This window comes from Sceloporus undulatus, chromosome 2 (genome assembly GCF_019175285.1).
Source record: "Sceloporus undulatus isolate JIND9_A2432 ecotype Alabama chromosome 2, SceUnd_v1.1, whole genome shotgun sequence".
NCBI lineage: Eukaryota > Metazoa > Chordata > Lepidosauria > Squamata > Phrynosomatidae > Sceloporus > Sceloporus undulatus.
The window spans coordinates 187466815-187492549 of record NC_056523.1 but is presented as its reverse complement, the minus strand read 5'-3'; the positions used below and the strand labels follow the sequence as shown (position 1 = coordinate 187492549).

The 25735-nt window shown below is 42.8% G+C and overlaps 1 protein-coding gene across 3 annotated transcripts in view; it reads left to right on the top strand.

Annotated features, from left to right (window-relative positions):
* The window catches only part of CCDC120 (coiled-coil domain containing 120), a 51885-nt gene that overhangs the window by 5614 nt on the left and 20536 nt on the right, over window positions 1–25735 (top strand). Inside the window, exon 1 of one of the 3 annotated variants that reach the window (XM_042452533.1) lies at window positions 24194–24329. The exons of the other annotated variants lie outside the window; for them this stretch is intronic. The gene's annotated coding sequence lies outside the window, so the exon portion shown is untranslated. Of the gene's footprint in view, window positions 1–24193; window positions 24330–25735 lie in introns of those variants that run through there. 3 annotated transcript variants of the gene reach the window in all.

Genomic DNA, 25735 nt, shown 5'->3' with positions numbered 1-25735 from the left:
GGGATAATACCTTTTGTAGTGGATTAGAAGTAGAAGCATAGAGCCCCCCCCCCCCCCCGCCCTCAACTTCTGCTCCTGCACTGTGTTACATGTGCGGACAGCATATGAACAGATTTAAAGTATAAAGCTTTCCAGACACATCAGCTGTGAGCTTTGGAGGGGTTTCCTTGACTAGTGAGGAAAAGGAAAAGGGTATTACTTGGAAGGAGCAAAGCGAATTATTATTACAGAATCACTCCCTGGTTTCTCCTTCCTAAGCCGATTTGAAGTCAGGTGACGGCTTCTTCTCCCGCAAACTTTCTAATCCCAACTTCAATGGAAAGGGAATGAGTGGGAGGCAGACAGATGATCAGGAACCTAAGAAACCACTTAACTGTCTAATCCCCATTCCCCTCTTAGTAGCAGTATGAAAATCCTATCTCCCACCTTCTCGGGACCCACTAAGGAACAGACTGATGGTTTCTGCAGAAATACAGGCCTTTTCATCTTCCTGGGACTCCTGCTTCTTCTTCTGTTTGGTGTGATATACTCGACCGGAAATAATTTAATCAATATAAAAGATGCAAAAGAACAGCTATCTTTGCTATGGACCTAATACTTACATGGTGATGCAGTCTGGAGAAGAGGAGTTTAATGGGGTTTATTTTCCCCACTAAACCCTATCTCAGCTTTTCTTCCCTAGACAAAAGTTTAAGCCATCCCCCTTTTTCAGCATCTTCTTTCAGATTCAATGCCTTCTGTCTTCCTATGGGAGAGAGTTACTAATAGGCAAATACCAGTGCAAGCATAAAACATATATTCTCACAAGGGCAATAATCCTCTGCTGTAGAGCAGTTAGATAGAAAGGCTCAAGATCTCTTTACCAATAATAACAATTTCAAAAAAAATCAATTGTTTGGCCAAGCTTAGCTGCTTGCTCTGACAGGCTTTACCCTTGAGCTGTCAGCTTCTATCTCATGATGACCAAGGCCTATGTTGGGTTGTGATCTCTTAATTGTTTCCCCTTTGGTTATGACCTTTAGATTCTTCTAGAAGTCCTTACCCCCTCCTAGCTAAGTACTCATAGGTATTGCTAGGTCAATCAACCTAGAAATGCGAGGTGGGCAACTTTGGTTTGTCCACATAAACTTCAGCTCCCTTCATACTTCAACTTTGGCCAGACAGGGTAGGGTTAATGGGAACCACCATCAATTGGTGGTTCCCAGGTGATAGGAACCAAAAAGGTTTTTAGACCCTATTGTAATGGAATGAAATTGGTGGTGGCCACTAAAAGGATTAGACATAGCTGTTGATGGCTACTAGCCAGGATGGGTATAATGTGCTACCTCCAAGATCAGAAACATCATACCTATAATAACAAAGGTGAAGTAAGGTTATTGCCCTCCTTTTTAGATTTCTACGGACATCTAGTTGGTTGCTAGATAGGTGGTTGGTCTGATCCAGTAGTGCTCTTCATATATTCTTTGAAATGAGGGTCATGATCAGTTAAGTACAATTATTTCATACCCCTATCCAGGTATATTTTATTATTGTAAAACTGTAAGTATTACAAACCGTGTTCCTTGCCAGCTTCTTAGCAGGAGCCATGTCCAATAAGTGTTACTTTATTTTTTCTTTTCTATATTTTGTTCAGCTGCAATGCTCCCAGGACAGTTCCCAGCTAATTAAAATAACAGTGCAATCAAGATAAAATTAGACATGAATAATCACAGTGATGATTAGCAATTAAAAATCGATAGATTAAAACAGTTTAAAAACTCAGAACTTTAAAAGCCTGGGCAAAAAAAGTAGTGTGCATCAAAAAAGATAGGCATCAGGTAAATCTTTCTGAGGAGGGAATTCTAAAAATAAAGCACTTCTGTTGAAAATGCCCTTTGTCTTGTCTAAGATGAAAGGAACACCCAGTTTCCACCTTTGGCCTCAGCAGTACAGGTTGAGTCTCCCTTATCTGAAATACTTGGAACCAGAAGTGTTTTGGAGTTTGGAATATTTGCATACACATATTGAAATATCTTGGATATGGAACCCAAGTATGTTTCATATATACCTTATACACATATCCTGTATTAATTTTATACATAATATTTTAAATAATTGTGTACATTAAACAAAGTCAGTATATACTGAACATCAGAAAGCAAAGGTATTACTATCTCAACCACCCATGTAGACAATTCCGGATTTTGGAGTATTTTGGATTTTACAGTATTTCAGATTTTGGGAATCTCAGCCTGTACTGACAATATAGATTTTTGGAGTATTGCTCCCATCAGAGCTGCACTCTAAAACGTCTTGATGCCTCCAGGTTAGGAAAATCTGGTTAACAGAGTTGAGTATAATAATGAGGAAGAAACATGGAACATTTGTTTCGCCGTCACTGTTTCCTTATTGGAGTCCCCACGCTCATAGGCTGCATTGTTGTTGTTGTTGTTGTTGTATGCCTTCACATTGTTTCCAACTTATGGCAATCCTAAGGCGGTTCACCTAAGTTGGAAATGACATGGGGTTTTCTTGGCAAGATTTGGTCAGAGGGTTTGCTATTGCTTTCTCCTGAGGCTGAGAACATTTGACTTCCCAGCATCACCCAGTGGATTTCATGGCCAAGCTGGGAACTGAATCTGGTCTCCAGAATTGTAGTCCAACACTGAAACCACTATGCCAAGCTGAGATTCGGGGAAGAAGGAACAGGAGGAGAGTAGACATCTTTATATCTGGGAGCTTTCAGAGGCATTTGAGATTTGACTGACTGTTCTTGGAAAAAGACTGCTGGGCTTAGGACAAGTTGTTTTTGACTTTCTTACAAAGTGAGCATACTAAGTAAGCATTTTAAAACATGTAAGCTGTTCTTGTTACTTTGACCCCATATGCCTGGTCATATTATATTAGTGTATCTGTGTGTGCAATTTGAAAATGTTTTTGGGAAAATTTTGGACACTGTGGGGAAAATTTATGGAGAAAATCCAACTAATAAGCATATGTGTATGCTTATTAGATATTGTATTATGAAATACAATAATACTCCAATCAGATTAGTGCGCTTAAATGCACTTATTAAGCATTTTCTGTGTAGCTAATTCCTTTTCCATGGTGGACACATGTCTTTGGACTGGGATGAAACACAAGTCTTAATTAACTACATTTCCTGCTTACAAGGAGGTGTAACCTTGCAGACCTTCCAATTAATTATCTGCAGACTTTCCCAAGCTATATTAGCATTTATACAAAGACCTCCTGATTATGTTTGTTGACATCAGACTTGAATAGCAAAAGATATCTAGGAAGGCTCCTGGAATCCCATGGTCAATTTGCAAGAGAGGATTAGCTCAGAACTGGGGGTGGGCAAGAAATCAATGGATATAGTTCACTGTTATGATTTTTCCCCCCACAGCTGGGGGAAAAGCAGGGATGAAGTGGGGACCCATGCAGTAATACCATCTTTAGATGGATGTGTTAACTGGCAATTCCATGAGCAACAACCTTCGAATTAGAAGGCAGGCAGAAGGATGATTATTGCTGGCTAGATAAACTAGAAAGCATCAGATACAGTCAGCCTGATAAAGGGTGAGACTCATTTATCCAAAATGCTTGGGACCAGAAGTGTTTTGGATTTTGATTTTTTTTTCAGATTTGGGAATATTTGCATTTACATAATTAGCTAGTTTGGAAATGGGAACCAAGACTAAACATTGCCAGTATCTCAGCCATCAATCAAAAAAGTTTTAGAATTTGAAATATCTTGGATTTCTGAAAGCTGAATAAAGGAAATTCGACCTGTAGTCCCATTTATTCTAAAGAGCAGGATTGTTTTGCTGTTTTTCTCAAATGTAATACCCAGAGAGCAATAGTGGTATAGTAGAGTTAGAGCTCATAGGATGAAAGTGCCAGCCTGTTTATATTTGCAACCTTAGGGATACCACTGCTCTTTATGAATCTCCAGGTGTTCCAGTGCAACTCTATGGCCAACATCTACCAGATGTTGATCATAGAATCATGCTGGAGGACCTAAAAATGCCTAGAGAAGTGTTTTCTCTAGGAACCTCTAGGTTCCTCAGTGCAACTCTATGGTCAACATCCAACAGAATTGTGCCAAGGGACTTAGAGATTCCTAGAGAGGACATATAATTCAAAACTGGAAATAATCAAATCAGCAAAAGTAAAACGACTTTACAGTTGCCCCTTGGAACCTGCTGGGAATCCATTCCAGACCCCCCCACCTGCAAGTTCCAAAACTTGTGCATATTCATGGCCCAAAGGCTTGAATGGCCCCATTGAGGTTAATGGCGGTCATCCCCTGTGGATTTTCAAGTCTGCGGACTTGGAGGGGGTGACTGTAGTTGTATCAACAGCCCCTGAGTCTAACTGCTAGCTCTTCTTCTCTTCCAGTTTTACAAGAGTGTCTCTTTAAGATGGGCTGCCTTTGTATCCTAGGCTTCTTTGCCTGGAATTCAGATGGCAGTGCTGGGTATGTACTGCTGAGTCAGCATGGTGTAGTGCATTGATTCCCAAACTGTAGTCCTTTGAGTGCTGTGAACTTCAGCTCCGCAAAGCCCTTGCCAATTTGATAAACTGTAAGGAATTCTGAGAGCTGAAGTCCAAAACATTCCGAAGACTAAAGTTTAGGAATCCCTGTAGTGGTTTGAGTGTTGGGAGAGCAGGGTTTGAATCCTGCTTGGCCATGGAAACCTACTGGATGACTTTGAGCATGTCCCATTCTCTTAGCCTCAGAGTGAACAAATTCTGCTGAAATAACCAGTGATAGGGTCACCTTAGGGCAGCCTTTCTCAAATAGTGGGGCGGGCCCCCCAGGGGGGCGCGAGGCTCTGTAAAGGGGGGCGCGAGGCTCTGTTATGCAGAGGTGTACTTATAACAATTTTATAGACAAATGATACTATTTACAGTCGTGCGGGGGGCGCGAAATGTTTTCTTCTTCCTAAGGGGGGCATGACAGAAAATAATTGAGAAGCACTGCCTTAGGGTCACTGTAAATCAAAAATGACTTGAAGGCACACAACAACAACAGCAATAACAAAAACCTCTGAGTTGCAGCTGCTTCTGGGACTGTGACAGCTATTTATGTAATAATTCCTCACCTAATGAGACTGTTTACAGATTAGGGATATTAAGAATATTGCATTGTTCTCTTCCCCTTCAATGAACTCAGGGCTACATATATACTCCACTGCTTCATCTGCATTTTTCCTGCGAGTAGGCTTGCCATATCCCGCCTGGGGGCAGGACTTTCCCGGTTTGGGGCGGGTCCGCACGGCCCTGCCCCGGTTTGGCCCCGCCCGTGGGACACCCCCCCCCCAGCGAGGCCCTGGAGGCTGGGGCTTGGGAGCAGCTGTCCCCAGGCCCCATTGGAGGCCCTGGAAGCGGCTCCGCGATCGCGGAGCACTCCTCCAAGGCTTGGGAGAAGCTGTCCCCAGGCCCCATTAGAGGCCCTGGAAGCGGCTCTGCGGTCGGAGCTCTGGCCGCAGGATCCTCCAAGGCCTCTGCGAGGCCGGGGAGGAGGCCGCTTGCCACCGCAGCAATCACCGCGATGACAGGTGGCCCCCACGCTTCTTCTCGGCCTGGGAGCAGGCCGAGGCTTCCTCCCAAGCCGGGAAGGAGAAGGAGGATGAGGTTCAAAAATGTAGGACCTTTTTTTTTTTTTAATTTCCTGGCCAAGAAATTTTAAAAAAAGGTCCTACATTTTTGAACCTTGTCCTACATTTGTCCCGGTTTGGAGGTCCTCAGCTATGACAACCGTTCCTGCGAGGTGAGTTAGGCTGAGAGAAATTAATTGTTCCAGTGTCACTTTTTGGGATTAATGGATGAGCAGGATTGGGATATAGGTCTCCCTGGCCATAGCCCAGTGCTCATGCTCAGTGGTGCGTCCCTTCAGTCTTTGCTGTACTTCAAATCCCATCTTCTCTCACCATTGTCTATACTGGGAATCACAGTGGCATGATGGGAACGTCACACACTCACTCACACTGGCACTGCAAGATACCCAAGAACACCCTGCCTAAGAGTCATTCAGACGCGGTTGTTTTTTAGCAGAAGAATGCGAATAACCTCAGTCATGCATTCCGGGGTTGTTATTCACAGCATAGAACCATTTCTCTGTGCATCTCTATGAGTTCAGTTGCTTACATGTGCCAACACTTGAATAAACACGGAGTTGACAATGCAAATGTATTCATAATGTATTCCAGGCATGCAGTTTAATCCTAGGTTTATTCACATTGGTTATTCACATTGCCAACTTGCAAATCTTTTTTAAAAACTCTGGGGGGGAAATCCTGGTATTGATTATCCCAGGTTAAATGGGGGGGGGGGGTTTGGGCAATCTCCCCCCCAGAAAAACTTAATCGGGTGCATTCAGGATGCATTTGAACAATGGAGATTCAAACTGGATTCATCCTGGATTATTTTCACTGTCTGAATAATCCCCAAGAGTGGAGAGATAGACTTCTTTGGGAAGTGGTTTACAGTTTATGCAACCACCTCGGTAGGAGAGGACTGTTTGTATATCAGTGATCTCTCTCTGGGTGCTGCACTGCCTCTCAAATCCAGAAAGTCAGAGAACAGCCGCAGAAGGTGCCTATTCTCATTACTGACCGGGAAGGAAGGAGACTGTGTGAGTGCATTTGGGATGCTTTTGTTCTTTTTGCCTGTGGCCAACTAAGTGCGTTTCCTGTGGCAGGAAACCCCAAAGACCGCAGTGTACCATGAAGAGATTTTAGCCAGGAAAGGTTGATTTCACACAGGTCTTTTTCCGGCTTTTTCTTTTTTTAAAAAAAGTCCAGAGCTATATAGGTTTCATTTGTTTCTTTCCCACTCATCAGATAAGTATGGGAAAGTAGCTGTATCTGGCCATCCTGATTCTCCTGTACTGACATTCTGTTTTGATGCTGTGGGTTAAAAGACATAGAGCTGAGACTGTCACACTTTTTTTTGAGAGGACTGGTCAGATGATGCTAGCGAGAAAATAAAGTCAGATTTTGAATTAATCAGAGCACCAAGTATTGTGCTGAAAGAATTCTGTGCAACTAGAACGAAACCAAATGAAACCAATACAGCTCTGGACTTGAATGTTATTTGATGTTTATTTTAATCTGTTGTTCGTATATTTTTGTTGAATGATATTGTGTATCAATTTTGTATTATATTCCATTTTTTAAGAATGTAAGCTACTGGCAGGTCCATTTTTTAATTTAATTTTATTCTATTCTGTTTTATGTGCAGCGCTGTATAAAGCTACAGCACCTTATGAATAAAGTTTAATAATAATAATAGAAGATCTGCATATGCTTTGTTGTTGCTGCTGCTCCTGACTTTGACTTATGGCAACCCTATGAATGTGAGACTGCCTATAGCACAATTATCAATAGCGTTGTTAAGATCTTGCAGACTCAGGGCTGTGACTTCCTTGATTGGGTCTATCCACCTGCAATACATTCTTCCTCTTTTCCTATTGCCTTCAATTTTCCCCAGCATTGTTGTATTTTTCAGTGAGCCATGTCTTCTCATGCTATGTCCAAAGTACGACAGCCTCAGTTTAGTCATCTTGGCTTCTGGGGAGAGTTCAGCCTTGATTTGCACTAGGTACCTCTAGCATTAATTTCAGATGGGTTGATTCTCTTCCTACCAGCCTTCTTCACCATTATTATTATTATTATTCTCCAGCTATCATTGAGATATCTTAATGGTCCCAGTAAAAGAAATCACTTTTAGTAATTTTGGAGACCTCTAAGGCAGCCATGAGAGAACATGCTGAGATTCAGTTTTGTTTTTTAATTCAAAAATATAGCCATCTTAGTCTGTAGAATTAGGCCCTCCTTCAGACCGGCCATTAAAGCCGGCCTAGGGGCAGAGTCGGTATGTCGTGTCCAGATGATGCACACCCTGACTCCGCCCCAGAGCACCATGATGTCACACGTCACGGCGCACTTTATCATGGTGCACCTCCGGCACTGCAGCCATATGACGCAGAGCCGAGGGATCACTGCCAAGCCTCAGCAGAACAGCTATGGCTCCTTTTTGCGCCCCTGGAAAGGCCAGATTGGGGCCACGGAGTACAGTTGCTGCACCCCCAATCTGGCTAGGAAAGGAGAGGCGTTGCACCGCCCCTTTGGGGTGGTCTGTCAAGCCCCTTTGTCTGTAGAGAGGTCTTGTAGCACCTTTGAGACTTAACTGAAAGAAAGAAGTTGGCAGCATGAATTTTCATTGACTAAAGTCAACTTCATCAGATGCCTTTGTTTTTTAATGTTGACCTAACTATAAGTGAGCATGGATGGGGCATGCAATCTATGCCTCCCATATCTTTCTTCCTATCTGCTACAGAGATAATGCAATGCTAGGTCTATTAAGGAGCTATATTTGTTTGTCATTGTCTTCATGACAATGCCTGTGCCTTATTTACTCAAGTTCTACCAGTGGTCACCTCTTAGAGTCATTGACTCATTTTCATATGGCGGTGATCTATTTTTTGCCAGTGCAATACTATACATGCTTATTCAAAATTAGTGATACTGCTGAATCTCAAAATGAGACAGGTTGTAAGTCCAACCTAGGAGGCTCATACCTCTTGCTAACAAACTATGACTCAGAGGACAAGAGACTATCACTGTTTTTGTAATTGAAGCTGAGGGTCATTGTGAGATAATGGGTGTTTTCTCCACCTGCATGGTCTTCATGTTGGTATGACTCAGAAGCCAGTCTTTACTATCTCCTCCTTGATAATAATAGTCCCTTACTGTGTCCTCTGATGAACAGGCATTTCCATTGTTCCTTCTCCTTGTTTTGCTTCTGTGGCCCCTGCCTCCTCCCTATTGATATACTGACACAGGGTTGGGAAAATGTGTAAATCTTCAGACATTGTTGGACTATGATTCCCATTATCACTCACCACTGGCTATGCTGGCTGGGGCTGATGGGAGTAACCATCTAGCAAGGCCACACATTCCCCACCCCTTTAACTCTGGTAAACAGAGCACATACGGTAAACATCCAAGCAGGGAGGCAATTATGCATGGGACACATAATGTATACTGTATTTGCACACTGTATTCCATAGGGTCATTTTAGTCATGCTTGTGCATCTGAGGAAGAAGGCTCAAGTTTACCAAACCTTAAATCTACAAAAGCTCATGCCACCAACTTTTCTCTTTCATTTATTCTCAGAGATGCTACAAGTTTCCTTTGCATTTAGTCATGCATCTGTGCAAAAATTTGGCAATAACAGGTCTTGAGTCCAAGTTGGATTTGGAACTCAGCACAGACATTACAAAGTATGATGGGAGTCAGTTTACCTGTCACGATTTAGAAATTTAGTTGAGTTAAACAGGTCTTACCTGGAAGGTAAAGCAATATAAATCTTAATTGCAACCTGTCAGTATATGGAGTTAATGCTTTTTAGTAATGAGCACTCTGGATAAAGGAACTGCAGAAGCACTAGGTTGTTACCTATTATTAATATTTACTTTTTTAAAAAACACACAGTGTCATCAGTGTACAATTTGCTTTATAGTTTCCCCAAGTAAAAAAAAATATAGTTCCCTGCCCAAAGAGCTTACCATTTAACATTTAGCAGTGAGAAAATACAAAAGGAAAGTGGGAACTGGAGAAAGGAAAGGGAACGACAAGTCATGATTTGTGAGCAGATGCACATAGAGGACAGGTATGCAAAGTGTGCCTCTCCAGATACGATTGGACTAAATCATCAGTTCTAGCCAACATAATTGTTGGTAAGGTATGATGGGAGTTGCAGTCCCATCAACTGAAGAGCTGCATTTTGTCCACCCCTGTGAGAACTATGTTCACCTACAGATATTGTTGGTCTGCTCTCCTCATGACCTTGTGCCAGTGGCTATGCCAGTGATGGAGAACCTTTTACAGACCGAGTGCCCAAAGTGCAACCCGGACCCCACTTATTTATTACAAAGTGCCACATCCCTCTGGCTTTCTAGTAAGGAACTCTGCCAAACTCTGTGCTAGGGCAACAGCATGTGTGCCCACAGAGAGGGCTCTGAGTGCCACCTCTGGCATGCGTGCCATAGGTTCGCCATCACTGGTATGCTGACCAGGGCTGATGGGAACTGAAGTCCAATATTTCTGGCAGACACACTTTGTCTTTTCCTTTTTAAAAAGTAATAGAGCTGATGTTCTGCCTTCTGATGACAGTATTGTTTGGTAAAGAAAAGGCCAAAGATCCTTACTCTAGGCAGCATACAGAAGGGTTTAGCAGGGCATATTTTATTGTTGGTAAAGATTAAAGGTGTAGTTGAGTACTGGACTAGAATTCTGAAAGACCAGGGTTCAAATCCTCACTTGGCTGGGGACTCTCTGAGCCTCAGAGAAAGGCAATGGCAAATAGCAATAGCAATAGCATTTACATTTCTGTACCACTTAATACAAAACTCAGTAGACTCTGAGCAGTTTACAACATGTAAGTTAATTGCCCCCAACAAACTGGGTACTCATTCTAGTGACCTATGGAAGGATGCAAGGCTGAAGTCAACCCTGGAGCCTTGGGGTTGAACTCACAACCTTGTAGCTGCAATACTGGCATTTAACCACTGCACCATCAGGGCAAACTCCCTTTGGACAAATCTTGCCAAGAAAGCCAACTGTGCGATGGTTATCCCTTATGGTAACCATAAGTCAGGAATGACTTGAAGGCACACAATGATAACAACAAAGCCTAATAATTTTGTGCTGCAAGGAAGTGGACAGTCACTAGGGGGCACTGTGCTGCAAGAAGTTTTGTTTATATCTATTCAGCCTCTAGGGTTGCCCCTGCCTGACTCAAGACAGCCTTCCACAACCTTGTGCCCTCCTGGTGTGTTGAGATCCCCTGGCTGAGAGGCCATAGATTTGTAGAAAAAACTGATGTGCAAAAGGGATGTGAGACTTCTTTCCACAATGACAGATGTGCTGTTGTAGCTCCATAGACACACTGGCAAAGATAAACTAGTAGAAGAAGAAAGCTGGAGAGAGATGTGGCCCCAATATATTCTGCACTGAGGAGAAGTCCATAGCATTGTGTCCTACAGCAGGGGTGGAGGACCCATGTCCTCCTAGATGCTTAGGATAGTTGTTGTTAACTACCTTCAAGTTGGCTTCGACTCATGGAGACCCTGTGGATTAGACATCTTCAAGCCCCCCTGCCCTCCACTGTTCTGCTTAGTTCCTGCAAATCCAGGCCCGTGACCTTCTTGACTGAGTTTATCCATCTTTTTACCCTCTCTTTCTACTGCCTTCTATCTTTCCTAGCATTATTGTCTTTTCTAATGAGTTGTGCCTTCTCATGATGTGGCCAAAGTGCAACAGCCTCAACTTTATCATCTTGGCTTCAGGGAGATTGCAGCCTTGATCTATTCAAGGCTCCATTTGTTTGTCTTTTTGGCCATCCGCGGTATCCTCAGCACTCTTCTCCAGCACCGCATCTCCAATGAGTTCATTTTCTTCTTATGCACTTTCTTCATTCTCCAGCTTTTACATCCTTACATAGTGATGGGGAATACAGTGGCTTGGATGATTCCAACTTTGGCGACTAGTTGTATATCTTTACTCTTTAGGATCTTTCATAGCTGCCCTTCCCATTCCTAGTCTAATTTCTAATTTCTTGACTGCAGTCTTTGTTCTCATCAATGTTTGATCCAAGGTATGGGAACTCTTACTTTTTCGATTTCCTCATTATCTAGGTTGAATGTATGTAGATCTTCCATTGTCATTATTTTTGTTTTCTTTACGTTCAGCAGTAAGCTTGTGAAGAGGGTGATTTTCTCTTCTTCAACCCCTGTTGGGTTCAAGCTCCAATTTCCTACTTCCCTGGGTCCTGTTCTGTGAATCATTGGAGGAAATGTCTGCCAATAGGTTTCAGTAAATGATTTCAGCAATGATTTCTAAGAATGATAGGGGTTGTAGATAAAGGCAGTTTCCTTAACCAGCAACTTTGGATGTTAGCAAAGGGTAGGTAGGAAATTGTTTCAAGCTAACAAATTGGTTTGAGCTTTGGACTATGACTCTGGAGACCAGAGTCTGAATCCTCACTCAGTCATGGAAACCCACTGGCTAACTTGGGGCAAGTTACACTCTCTCAGCCTCAAAGGAAGGCAAAGGCAACCCTCCTGCACAAATCATGCCAAGAAAACCCTGTGATATGTTCATCTTAGGACAGCAGTAAGTCAGAAACAGCTTGAAGACACACAACAACAATAAATTGACATCTACATTATTGTATTTTTACTGCAAGGAATAAGAACTGTTCATGGGATTTTCTTCCTTATATATCGGGATGGCAAAAATGGGGCTCACAGCTGTGTGTGGCTCACAGGGCCCCAATCTGGGGCCCCTGAATCCCTGTATGACTCCAAATTCACCACATTTAAAATTGGGGGTCAAATTTCACCTCAAATGACTTTAAACCACCACAAAAATAAGGTGGTTTGGCTCTCCCTCAAAAACCCTAAGACCCCCCCCACCTATATAGCAAAATGTGTGTGTGTGTGTGTGTGTGTCTGTGTCTGTGTGTGTGTCTGTGTGTGTGTGTAAGATGATGATCAGCCCAAAATGGAAGTGGTGCAGTGTCGCTCCTGTCACTTTGGATGCACTGTTACAGCACTTTGGAAGATATATGAATGAAAAATGGTCCCCACCCCAGAAGCCCCAGAACTGTTTCTAGGGCAGGGAGCTGAAGATTGGCCGACAGACCATTATGAATATTGTGTGTTTATATGTATGTTTTTACAAAATACAAAAAAACAGAATACAGTGAACAACAGCAACAACAATACCACCCGCTAAAGCAGTTAACAACTACTTTACCATAAGGGTAATGACAAAATAATAAATGAAATACTATTAAACTGTTTAAACTAAAGCATAACATTAAAATTTCAAGGAAAGAGAGAAATAAAGAAAACCCTATCAAATGAATGCAAAGATGGCTGTAAACTAGGGCACTCATGCTGGGTATTTCCTCTGGAGGTTTAACTACACAGGAGCCTTCATGGTCCTGATCCCTGGTGCTTGATCATTCCAGATAGTTAGCCTCCTTCCTCAGTCTAGACTTAAGCCTTCTTGTTCTGTTCTCAAGCCCCCCTCTTTTAAGGTCCAACTGCTCTCTGCAGTAGTCCATCCTGTCATATACCAGAATGTTTTTCTGGCTTTGGGTACTATCCCTTTGACTTGACATAAGGGAAGGACATCATTTGTTCTCTTCCTCGCGAGCAGCAAAATGTCCTTGTCCAGCCCTGTAATCTTTTCTTTTTACTCTGCCTTTGGATTTTCTGTGTTTTTGTCTTTTTCCTCTTCTGTTTTGGCCTAGCATATTAGAGTGAAGTAGCTGTTGCGCAGACGTAGCAGCAGTATATTTCCAACCACCTCCTTTGACATACAGTATTTAAAATATAGGAGTGCTCTGTTAACAGCCTTCCTAAGGAAGAGTTCTGTATAATTCAAAAGCTTTCAGTGTTTGCCGTATTGAACGCTTTCACCATTGTTTAAAAAGGCATTATTTTGCAGCCTTTGCTAATGAAAGATACCAGAGATGTCTTTCAGAGCCAGATAGTAAGAAACCTGCCTGTCCTGTGCTGTTCCTTGTGTTCTCTCTCTCTCTGAACTAAACTGAAAGATAGGTTCTTTTCTTCAGGACTGGGGAGTAACCTGTGGGAGTACATGGATGGTTTCTGACTAGATTTCACTACATCCCTGCAAAATAGCAGTGTGTTGGCATGTGGAATGTGCAATGCAGCAAGAATCACAGATGTTTTCTATCTAATATCTCCCTAGTGCTCCATATCAAGAACCACCCTTAGGATGCATAATTTTTGCAGGGGAAGAAGAATTGTGCACATTCCAGGAAATGGATTTTATTAAACCCACGAACAATAATGCTTTCTTTCTTCTCCTGTTTCCTTGTTAAGGAAGCACCAACTCTTTCCCTTTGTATATATTCACCACCCACAACCTGGAAATGAGGTTTTCTTCCCCATTCCCTAATTCTTTCTTCACCATCATACAGTAGGAGCTGCACAATGAAGAATGCATGATAGAAGAATGAGAGGATGACAGGTGGTTTGAAGACAGTACTGTAGAGATCAAGGTAATTACTGGAGAAGAGGATACATCTGTTACCTATTAGTGACTGTTGGAAGTGCAGGTTCTCATCACATCCATGCCCCAAAAGAGAGTCCAAAAATTCAGGCACTGTGTTGTCCCATGTCCAGCAATGACTATTAACAGTTTTCATTTCCTGATCTTTTGTAAAGTCATTGGATCTTAATTACCGATTCAGGACCAGGCCAGTCCCCGGATGCTTTCCATTATAACAGAGATAGCTCACAGTAATGCACTGTGGCAGATAATCTATTTTCCCTCTACAGTATCTGCTGAGAAGAAGGAACTGTGAATAGTCATTGCCTAAGAAAACCCTGTGAAATTAATGGGGTCACCCTAAGAGGTGTTACAAACCGCCGCTTTGCGGCGGTCTCCCGGCGCTGCTGTTTGCTCAGCGAGGGAGTCGCAGCAGCCAAACCGCGCGACTCCCTCACGGAACAAAAAAGGAGCTCCAAAATGGAGCTCCTTCTCGCGGCGCGGCTATGATGCTGCGAAGCGCCGCTGGCGCACTTGCAACGTCATAGACGCCGCGACACGTGCAGAAGCACAGTGTCCGCTACGTAAAAATGGCGGCGGCCGTCTGGAACGGCCGCTGTCATTTTTTACACGCGGAGCGCGTATTAGGGTTAGGGAGGTTCGGAAGCACCGCACCTCCCTAACCCTAGTACGCGCTCTGCGCGTACTTTAATGGTGGTGTGTAACCCGCCCAAGTTGACAGGCAACCTAAAGGCACATACACACATACATTGAAAGGATTGCAACTTAGCTGAGAGGGAACAAGGGAAGCCAGAGAATGGTCTCACTGTCTCAGCAAATTGATAAATGCTGGTATTCTGACTCTTCTGTTCAGTGGCATCACTAGGGTTGGCATCACTAGGTGAGGTAACTCATGATGCCACCCCCGACTTGACCTCCTCTGATACCATAGCAGATAGAATTCTTAGTAATTTTTTTTGTACTGATGTTACTCATAAATCGTAATTCCTGTATATCACTGAATGTGATGGCAATAGGTGTGACATAAAAAACGAGTAAAATCAAAAGGCATACCTTTAAATTGCAATATTGTGTGCACAGTCTAAATGTATTTACATTTATATAGTTTGATGTGGTTAAAGTGAAAAATTGGTAATATGTGATTATTTTAAAATAATAAAATAGTACAAATATAATAAAATAACAATAATGAAGTAAAAAAGCCCTGAGGCATCACCTTTCTCCTCCCACTGATCCTTGCCCCACTCACACCAACTCTTCTGCTGTGCTCCAGCATATTAATGGGACACAGGTGAACCCCACAGCCCATTTCTGCCAAAAGGCAAGTGTTTGAGGAGCAGTGCTATCACCTGCCCCTTAGGATGTCACCTGGTGCAATCCGCATTCAAGTGCTTCTATTCACTCCTGCTGCATTATAGCTGTGATTTTGAGCCAGGAACAGCTGGCCCAAGTTTGGTATCATTTACTGATGAAAGGCCTGCAACCGAATATCTGACTGAGCATTGCAAAGTAATATATGAATTTCAGTATCTCTGCCTTTGCAGTTTCTGGCCTTAAACCTCTCCTTGTGCTTAATTCTTTTCCAGTTCTCTTCCTCTTTCAGGCATTTCCTCTGCCTCTCATTCCTTTGGATAACTCAATTGTTCAGGTTTATTTCCTAGACTCCCCACATCTGTTAGCCTGCTTCTTTTCCCAATTACCTCCTCCTTTCCTAAGCCTCTTGCCCTTCACTAAGACCAGACCTCTTCTACAGCTGTCGGCATCTAGACTCATTAGGGCATCTGTGTCATGAATTGAGAGAAGTCTAGAAGTGGCAGTCTTTGGATTTTGTGTGCAGCTGCCCCATGTTGAAAGAATGCACTTTGGAACACCTTACTGGCTCTGTTCTGAGGCTGTGGATTGGCTTTACTGTACCAGACTGGTTTTCCTTTCAAGGAGGTTGCCCTGTCTGGGGTAGTGCTGGCATGAGCTACAAGGTCTTCCATCCTAACTGCTGTGTGTCCTATGCTTCTGATGTTCTGGTTCAGTGTTGACCTCTCCACTTGGACATGTTTGGTGAGTTCTCAAGGACTTTGCCATCATAGAATCCTTTCATCCATTACGCTTCCCAATCTCATATCCTCTAATGACTTTGGTTGTATCAAGAAGGACGAGACAGTTATCTCAGGCAGATTTCGGGTGCAATGAAATGCAGCAAATTCTCCTGTCTTCCAACATTTCATAGATGGCAAACATGCAGCCAAACAACATCAGAGCATGGTCAGGATGGGAAAGGTTATTAATGAGGAAGCTAGGAGAGGCTGCAGCAGTTTGATTTTGCTTGAGCCTACTGGGAAAGGCAAGACTATGCCCCCGGCTTTCCTGTCCCCCTCCAAAATTAATGGAGTGCAAACTGGTTCTGCACTTTAAACTCAGTCTGCAGCAGCTGAAGCAAGCTGAGGATAAAGGGAGAACCTTTTAAGAACAGCTGAAAAAGTGGGATGACAAAGGATTAATTTGGACTGTTCCTGCCAAATAAGGATAGTTGGAGAGATTTCATTTTAGCTATATGATTATAATTATTATTGTAAGTTAGTGTTGTAAATTATATCATTGTAACATTATTATTTTTACTGCCACTGACTGGAGGGGAATGTTTATGGAATTTTCTGCATGATTTGCCCAAATAAAATGCTTGGGTTTATGTGCTGTGTCTCTTGACTTGCGTGTGTTGGGCTCCCTGTTTGCTGCATTACTTTTGAGCTGGCTCTGAAGGGAAGGCAGACTTTAGCTTTGTAGGGAAAAAGAAAGAAAGACAAAGTCCTGGAATCTGTCTTTTAAAAGTGAAGTGAATAGGGACATCCCTGTTACAGATTCCACCTCAGGTGAATTTAATAGGAGGCCTTAAGAAAGACACTACTATCTCAGCTTCAACAGTTCCTTCTACAACTGTGGCAACAAGAGCCCTGACCTACTCTTAACCGGAATGCTGTCATAATTAGGAATGCAAGTCTTAATTCTTTAGTTACAACAGCTTTTAATTCACTCAGTTTACTAAAAAGTTTTCCCCAGACTGGTTGAGCATGTGATTTTCTTTAAAAAGGTATTTCCTCACTTGGCCATGGAACCCAGTAGGTGACTTTGGTCAAGCCACACTCTCTCAGCCTCAGGGGAGGCCAATAACAAACTTCCTCTGAACAAACCTGCCAAGAAAACCCCATGATAGGTTCACCTTAAGGTTGCCGTAAGGCAAAAATGACTTGAAGGCTCACAAGAACAACAATAATTTTAACTATTTTTACATGTCTTTAAGAATAGCAGTGGCAAGCACCATCTTAAAAGCAATACCCCCTTCTTCTTCCCTCCCATTGGAAGGGATGGCTTTTGCAATAGCTGCTGGAACACATTCTGAAAAGAAGCAAGGACACTTCTTGCATCAGCCCTGTTGTTCTTAATTTCTGTATACAATTCAGTTGATGGAGGATTTACTAACTTGATAAGGGGCTAGTAGAAATAGAAACGCACGACACTGGCTTCATGGCAGGTTAGTGATCATTATGACATGTTCCTCTTCTCCTCCTATTTGCATTGTTTCTGTATTGGCCGCAGAGAACGTATAAAGCCCTTTTTGGGAGAATGGCAGCATAAAAATGAAATAAATAAAATAAAGCCCCTTCCTCCCCACTACCATGGAAATGCAATGGGCTGGTGGAGGGAGGGGTGATCTATCCTTCCATTTCCAGCCTGACATTCTTGCTCCTTTGGCTACCTGGTGGGATCTTACGTAACAGGTTGGAATTTATATAGAATATAAAGCTCATATAATCAGTTGATAATATTGTACTTTTTACTTGTTCCTCAACGCTAGTAAACACTGTAGTGAGGCCTTTGAACACTTGGCATATGCTGTAGAAATGCTTAATAATACAGAGTGTTTGCAATATTCTGAATTAATGTCAGACTGAAAGTTCAATGGCCTCTGAAAAGGTGGAAGGAGCAGTATGGAAACAAAATATATTTTTAAATTATTTTATTTAAGGCAGTTATTATTTCATGCTTCAGCTAGGAAAGCTCTCAGAGCGATGTACAGATCGATAAAAACAAGACAGTCCTTGCCCTCAGGATGATAATCTATGAAAACACAACCCAAAAAGAAAAAAAGGAGGGAAAGGAACACATGTAAACGTTAAGATTCCAGTTCTTAACTTTATGTGGATTGTAAAGCAACCATGGGAAAGGCAGCTGGAAGTTGTGAGCCAGCTGGGATGGGATTTTGGTCTTTATGTATTATGTGTACATCCCACCTTTCCTCCAAAGGGCTCAATATGGCAACTGTGATTCCCTGTCTCCCATTTGTTTCCTCACAACAACCCTGTGAAGTAGGCTAGTCTGAGAGACAGGGAGGGTTTTTTTATCTAAGGAATATAATATATCATAATAATATATGATCTGACTTTTGTGTTCAGTTGTATATCTTTGCATTTCAGGGTCTTTTCTAGATCTTTCATAGTTGCTCTCCCCATTCTTAATATTCTTCTCATTTCTTGACTGCAGTCCCTATTTGTATCAGTGTTTGATCCCAGGTATGAGAACTCCTTTACTACTTCTATTTCTTCGTTGTCTAGATTGATTTTGTCTAGATTCTCCGTAGTCATTATTTTTGTTTTCTTTATGTTCAACAGTAGGTCTTGCCTTTGCACTTTCTTACATGATCTTCCTTAGTACTTGTTACAGGTCTGGGAGGTTTTCTGCTAGTACTATGGTGTCATCTGTGTATCTTACATTGTTGGTATTCCTTCCTCCTGTTTTCAGTCCTCCTTCATGTTCTGCATATAAGTTGAACAGGTAGAGTGATAAGATACAGCCTTGTCTGACCCCTTTGCCAATTGGGAACCATTCTGTTTCTCCGTGTTCTTTTCTGACAGTAGCTTCTTGTCCGCAGTACAGATTCCTCATCAGGACTATCAGATGAGGAATCTGTACTCAAGACAAGAGGCTTCAGAATTTGAACTTGGGTCTTTCCAGCTTCCCCTCCCACTATACTCTAGCCCTATTCAAATCTTGTGTGTATTGGCCAACCAAGTGTACGAGTAGAGATCATGGGCCCTACTATTAAGCAGGGTGAAGCAAGCAGCTGACCTTTGGTGTTGTGAAGTAACAGCTAATGGTTAGCTATTTAATTTATGCTTACTGTGTTTTTGTTACCACCAGGAGAGGTTCGTGGGGGGATTTGTGTGCCCCAGGTGCCAAAATAACATAGTTAGCCTTGCTGTTCAATTTGATTGAAGATGGATAGCCTCATGGTCATCCAGGGTGACCAGATGTCCCAACCATGAAAGATAAATGTGGGACATTACAAAACAACAGCAAAAAACAATAATATATACGTAAATTCATGCTTCTTAGTCATGCTCAAAATGGAGGACATTTTGGAATTCCTCCTGGACAGAAGGTTGAAATGTAGGACATGTCCTGGAAAAGGAAGGTGTCTGGTTACTCTGCTTGTTTGGGCCCTCTCCATGCCAGGCAGCCCATTATCCCATGGGGTAGCTCTGACCACAGTACCAAGTGTGCCAGACCAGAGCTTGGCAGTAATAAGTTATTCTTGTTAACAAACATAACAACTGTAATAAGTTATTCATTTATATTACACCCTTTCCCCCAGTGTTGGGTCTCTAGGTGGTATACAAAATTTAAAACAAATACGGTGGTCCCTCCACATTTGCTGGGGTTAGGTGTGAAGGACCCCCATGAATGTGGGGAAACCACAAATAAAATAGCACTATTCTTTTTACCTAGGAGAACACTTCTGTAGGAATTTCCAGGTCCTCCAGTGCAACTCTGTAGTCAACATCAGCCAGAAGTTGATCATAGAATCATGCTGGGGATGCTACAAATGCCCAGAGAAGTGTTTTCTTTAGGAATGTCTAGGTTCTCCAGCACAGCTCTATGGTCAACTTCCAGCAGAATTGCACTGAAGGACTTAGAGATTCCGAGAGAGAACATATTAATCAAAATGGTAAATAAATCTGCAAAAGTCAAAGCCACAAATAGTTGAAAACACAAAGTCATAAATAAAAACATACTAAAATGTGCTATGACGTTGGGAGACCAGGGTTCAAATCATGGCTCAGCCATGGAAAGCCATAGAGTGATCTTGCACAAGTCACACTCTTAGTCTCAGAGAGTGGTAATGGCAAACCTCCTATGAAGAAACTTGCCAAGAAAACCCTATGATACACTCGCCTTAGTGTTGCCATAAGTCGGAAATTACTTGAAGATACAACAACAACAACAATTACAATTAAGTTAAGTCCAGCTGTCCATAGAGTTAAAAGCATTTAAAGCAAAGCCATTAAAATAAATAGTAAAAAAATAAAGATGAGAAATAATGTCCACACTTGTAATGCTTAGTAATGAGGTAGATTGAAATTGTCTTTCAACAGTATTCCTAAACTGTGGGACTGATGTTATAAAATAGCTATCCTAACATAACAGCTATCAAACTCTGGTTATTTTTAAAAGTTTGTTTTTGGGGATTTTTTTAAAGAGTCATTATGAAGAGAAATTTTCAAAATGGATACCATTCACTCACATCTGTCCTACAATTTGTTTGCTTTTTAAAGGTAATGAAAAATCAACATTATGATTAACACAGCAATTTTCTAAGTAAATATATAATTACATTAATAGCAGTGTCACTTTGGCAGTGGAGAATTGGGGTGCATGTGGCTGGACCAAGCTATTTAACAAGTTACCTGTAAAAATTAGGTGTCCAAGCAATTTGTTGAAATAGCTCTCGCCTTCTACAGTCGACAAAAGGTTCAATGAGACCTCAAACACCAATGTCATGGTTAAGACCAATGGCGTCACTAGGGTTGGTGTCACCCGGTGCAATAGCTCATGGTGTCACCCCCCCCATTGACCTCCTCCCGTACAACACCATACAGAATCCTTAGTAATGGTATTTGTGTTAATGTTAAACATAAATCATAATTCCCATACATCACCGAATGTAATTTCAACAGTTGTTACATAAACAACCAGCAAAATTAGAATTATGCCTTTCAGTTGCAATATCAGCTGCCTAGTGACACCACTGACTGTGTGCCAGCCCTGATCAGCAGCATCTGTATGGCCCTTGATGCTGCCTCCTCCTCTGAGAAACAAGGGCTTCTTCATAGAAGGAGAGCCAGTAGATGGAGCTGAAGAGAAAGGATAAGGACAGTCATTCTGGGAGGGTGTTGGGTCTGGTTCTCTTGTGTGCTCCCTGTTCCTACCTGCAGGGCAGGGAGCCAAGAATGTGTGGAATCTGATCTAACCGAGGCTAAGACAAACACACAGCTGCAATACCTAGAGCCAGGCCATACCATCCGCTTGGGACAAAGGGGTGATGTCAGGGATCTCAGGTTCAGATGGAAAAGGGAGCAATTCTTGCCCTCCTCGAGGGTCTTTCGGAAGAGCAAAAATGGTTAGCCTCTCTGACCGATTGCCTCTGCATCTGTGTTTGCACATTTGTGGATGCTTTAGCCAATATACATTCCAATAGGTGTGCAAACATTTATGCAGCCATGCACATCTTAAACGCTTAGTCACATTTTCTGTGTTTCACCAAACAGTGAAACCTTTATGGGGCCAACCAAAATGCACAATATACTTTTGCAAGTTTTTGAAGCTCCACTGGCTTCTTCCTCAGGCAAGGTGTTAAAAGCCATGCAGAACACCTTTTAACACCTTGCCTGATGAAGAAGCCTGTGGAGCTCCAAAACCTTGCAACAGGTATATTGTGCATTTCGGTTGGCCCAATACAAATAGCACTATTTGGTGGATTTTTTTGATGTTACTGGATTTGCTATACGGCCAATACGGCTACCCCTGGATATTTTCTGTGTTGGTTCAGGGTTTTTTGTTGTAAAGTTTTTCAGGATGTTACAACAGAGTTCTGTACCACAACATATAAAGAGTCCTGCAGCACCATCGACATTTATATATATATATATTACATAGTGTTTGTGTGTGTATAATATCTCCACAAAATGAACCTAAGGAAGTAGTCTCAAGTCTAGGAAACCTCATACTACCAACTTCTTTCTCTCAGTCTGAAAGGTGCTACAAGATCTCTTTCCATACAAATATATTCTATTTATTACAGATGCATGGAGTAAATGGGCCATAATCCACAAAGGCTCATACTATAATGAATTGCATTTGATGAAGTGGACTAGAGTTGAAGAAAGCTTAGGCTTTCTCATTCTCAAAGGTGCTACAGGATGCTTTTCTATCTATTTATGCTGTTTGTCTTCAAGAGTTCCACAGGGTTCTTTGGTTTCATTTGGTTTGTTTGCTTTTGCTAGAGGAAGCATGCCTATCACACTGGGAAAAATTGCAGCACATTGTCACAGCTGGTACTTTGGGACATAAAACTGTACCAGGTTAATATAGGAGAGCCAACATGGCATAGTAGTTCGAGTGTTGGACTGTGGGTGCATCTACACTGTAGAAATAATGCAGTTGGACACAACTTTATATGCTGTAGCTCCATCCCGTGGAATACTGGGATTTATAGTTTTACAAGGTCTTAGTCTTACCTGCCAAAGAGTGCTTGTGCCTCACAAAACTACAGATCCCAGGGTACTGTAGGATTGGGCTTTGGCAGTTAAAGTGGTGTATTATTTTTACAGTGTAGATGCACCCTGTGACTCTGGCAAACCACTATTTGTGCACTTGTATAGGAAAAGAGAGAGTGTAACGGTTTGAGTGTTGGATGGCGTATCTGGAGACCTGGGTTTGATTCCCAGCTTGGCTATGAAACCAACTGGATGACCTCGAACAAGTCATATGCTCTCAGCCTCAGAAAAAAGCAATGGCAAATCTCTGAACAAATCTTACAAAAAAAACAACAACATCATAAGGTCTCGGCAGGATTGCCATAAATCGGAAATGACATATAGAATCATAGAGTTGGAGGAAACCCCCAAGAAGCATCCAGTCCAACCCGCTGCCATGCAGGAACACACAGTCAAAGCACCCTTGACAGATGGGCAGCCAGCCTCTGTTTAAAAACCTCCAAAGAAGGAGGCTCCACCAGACTCCAAGGCAGCGTGTTCCTGTGTCTGAAGGCACATAACAATAACAACATAGGAAAAACATAGGAAAAGAGGAAGACCACATTCCAAATGGATAGATTCAGGTCCAAAACACACTGCAGAAAAGTTCCAGTTTAAGACCACTAGCTCTGTGCTGGGGAAACATGGGGGTTGTAGTTTATTGTGACCCCAGAGCTCTCTGACAGAGAAGGCTAAATGTCTCACAAAGCTACAGTTCCCAGAATTCCCAAGCATTAAGCCAAAGCAGTTCAAATGGTCTCAGATTGGATTATTTCTATGGTGTATTTTGTCCCTTAATCAAGGAAGCCAGGGCTGGCCTGGCTTTGCAAGACCTGACCACAGTTGTTGAGGATAGGATGACTTGGAGGTCTGTCATTCATATGTGTGTGTTTGTGTTGTGTGCCTTCAAGTCATTCCTAACTTCTAGCCACCCTAAGTAAGAAACCTATCAATGGGTTTTCCTATGAGAGCTGCCCTCCAAAACATCTTGAAGCCTCCATGTGAGAATGAAACCTGGAACATGGTGCCACTTTTCTCTGTTTTTAATTGTCCTATTCTCTCAATATTGTGAGACACTCCCGGTTCTGAGAAAAGAGCGGGAGATGAATAAATATAAGAATAATAGTTGTAGTAACATTTGTTTCACTGCCTCCACCACGGTTTTCTTACTGGAGTACTGCTCAGAGGCAACACTGTTGTTGATGTGTGCCTTGAAGTCACTGAAGTCATTTCCAATGCGTGGCCACCCTAGGTGAGAAACCTATCCTGGGGTTTCCGGGACAAGGTTTGTTCAGAGGAGGTGGGCTGTGGCCTCCTTCCCCTGAGGCTGAGAGAGTGTGACTTGCCCAAGGTGGCCCCCAGTGGGGTTTCGTGCCATTCACAGGAGTGGACAGCCACTGAGCCACAACAATAGTGGCCAGGCGAGGGTTAAAAGGTGGGGCCCCTCCTCTTCCACTCCCCCCTTCCTTCCTTCTTTCTTTTTTTCTCTCTTTCCTTCTTTCCCTTGTTGCTCTGGAGGTTGGTTGGGCACCGCCTTCACTTCACTTTGGTTCAGTCCTGGAGCTGGGGCTCCTTGAGGTTCTCGGTTGGTTCTGTAGAAGGGGAGCCACTGGGGGGGCTCTTGGCTTTGCAAAGACAGAGGTAAGAGGTTTTGGGGGGGCTCCCTGGCACTTCTTAACTTCATGGGAAGCTTTAAAGTTTGGACTACTTTGTGAAACCCCTTTCCAAGGGACTGCTTTGTGGAGTCACTTAAATTGGCAGCTATTTTATTTTATTGCTATGGTGCAAAACACACCGTAGAAACAATCCAGTTTGAGACTGCTTTAACTGATTTGGCTCAATGCTAGGGAATTCTGAGAACTGTAGTTTTGTGTGACATCTAGCCTTTTCTTTCAGAGAACTCTGGTGCCACAATAAACTACAATTCTCAGGATTCCCGAGCACTGAGCCAGGGCAGTTAAAGCGGTCTCAAACTGGGTTATTTCTGCATCGTGGATGCAGCCTCTGTTTCTGTCTCTCCTCCCTCTGCTTTGTTTCCTGGTATTCCAAAGACATGATGGTGGAGGGGTTGTGTGCATAAGGCAGAGAGGGAAGTTGAGGCACAGGTCTCCCACGAAGATTGAATCCAGAGTCACTCCCCAGATTCCTTAGCTTGTGTGTGGACACAGGGCAGGAGGAGGTCAGGTCAGCCCCCTTTCTGCTCTTGAGGGCTGGTTTCCCCACATCCAGATTTTGTGGGGGAACTGCACTGACAAATGTCAGGAGAGGAGGAGGGTGCATCTGCACTGTAGAAATAATGCAGTTTGACTCCACTGTAAGTATTGTTGCTGCATCCTATGGAATCCCAGGATTTGTAGGTTTACAAGTCTTTAGCCTTCTCTGCCAAAGAGGTTTGGTTCCTTGTTGTTGTTGTTGTTTGCCGTCAAGTTGTTCCAACTTACGGTGACCCAAAGGCAAACCTATCATGGGATTTTCTTGACATGTTTCTTTAGATGGGGTTTGCCATTGCCATCCTCTGAGGCTGAGAGAGTATGACTTGCCTAAGGTCACCTAGTGGATTACATGGCCGAGTAGGGATTCAAACCTGGTCTCCAGAGTCCTAGTCCAGTGCTAAAACCATTACACCATGCTGGCTCTCTGGCATAGTGGTTTGAATGTTGGACTCTGGAGACCAGGGTTCGATTCCCTGCTTGACCATGAAACCCACTGAGTGTCCTTAGGGAAGTCATACTCTCGCAGCCTCAGGGGAAGGCAACAGCACATCTCGTCTGAACAAATCATGCCAAGAAAACTCCATGATAAGTTCTCCATTAGTCGAGAACAACTTGAAGGCACACGACGACAACTGGTGCCTCATAAAATTACAAATCCCAGGATTATGTTGGATGGAGCCTTGGCAGTTAAAATGGTGTCAAACTCCATTGTTTCTACAGTGCAGACGCACATTCTGATTAAATAAAAGCTCAAAGAGACAGGCTGTGGGGAGAAGAAGCTGGCTGGGTTTCGGGGGGGGGGGGGTTGGTTTCCTAAAACAGTTGTGATAGATT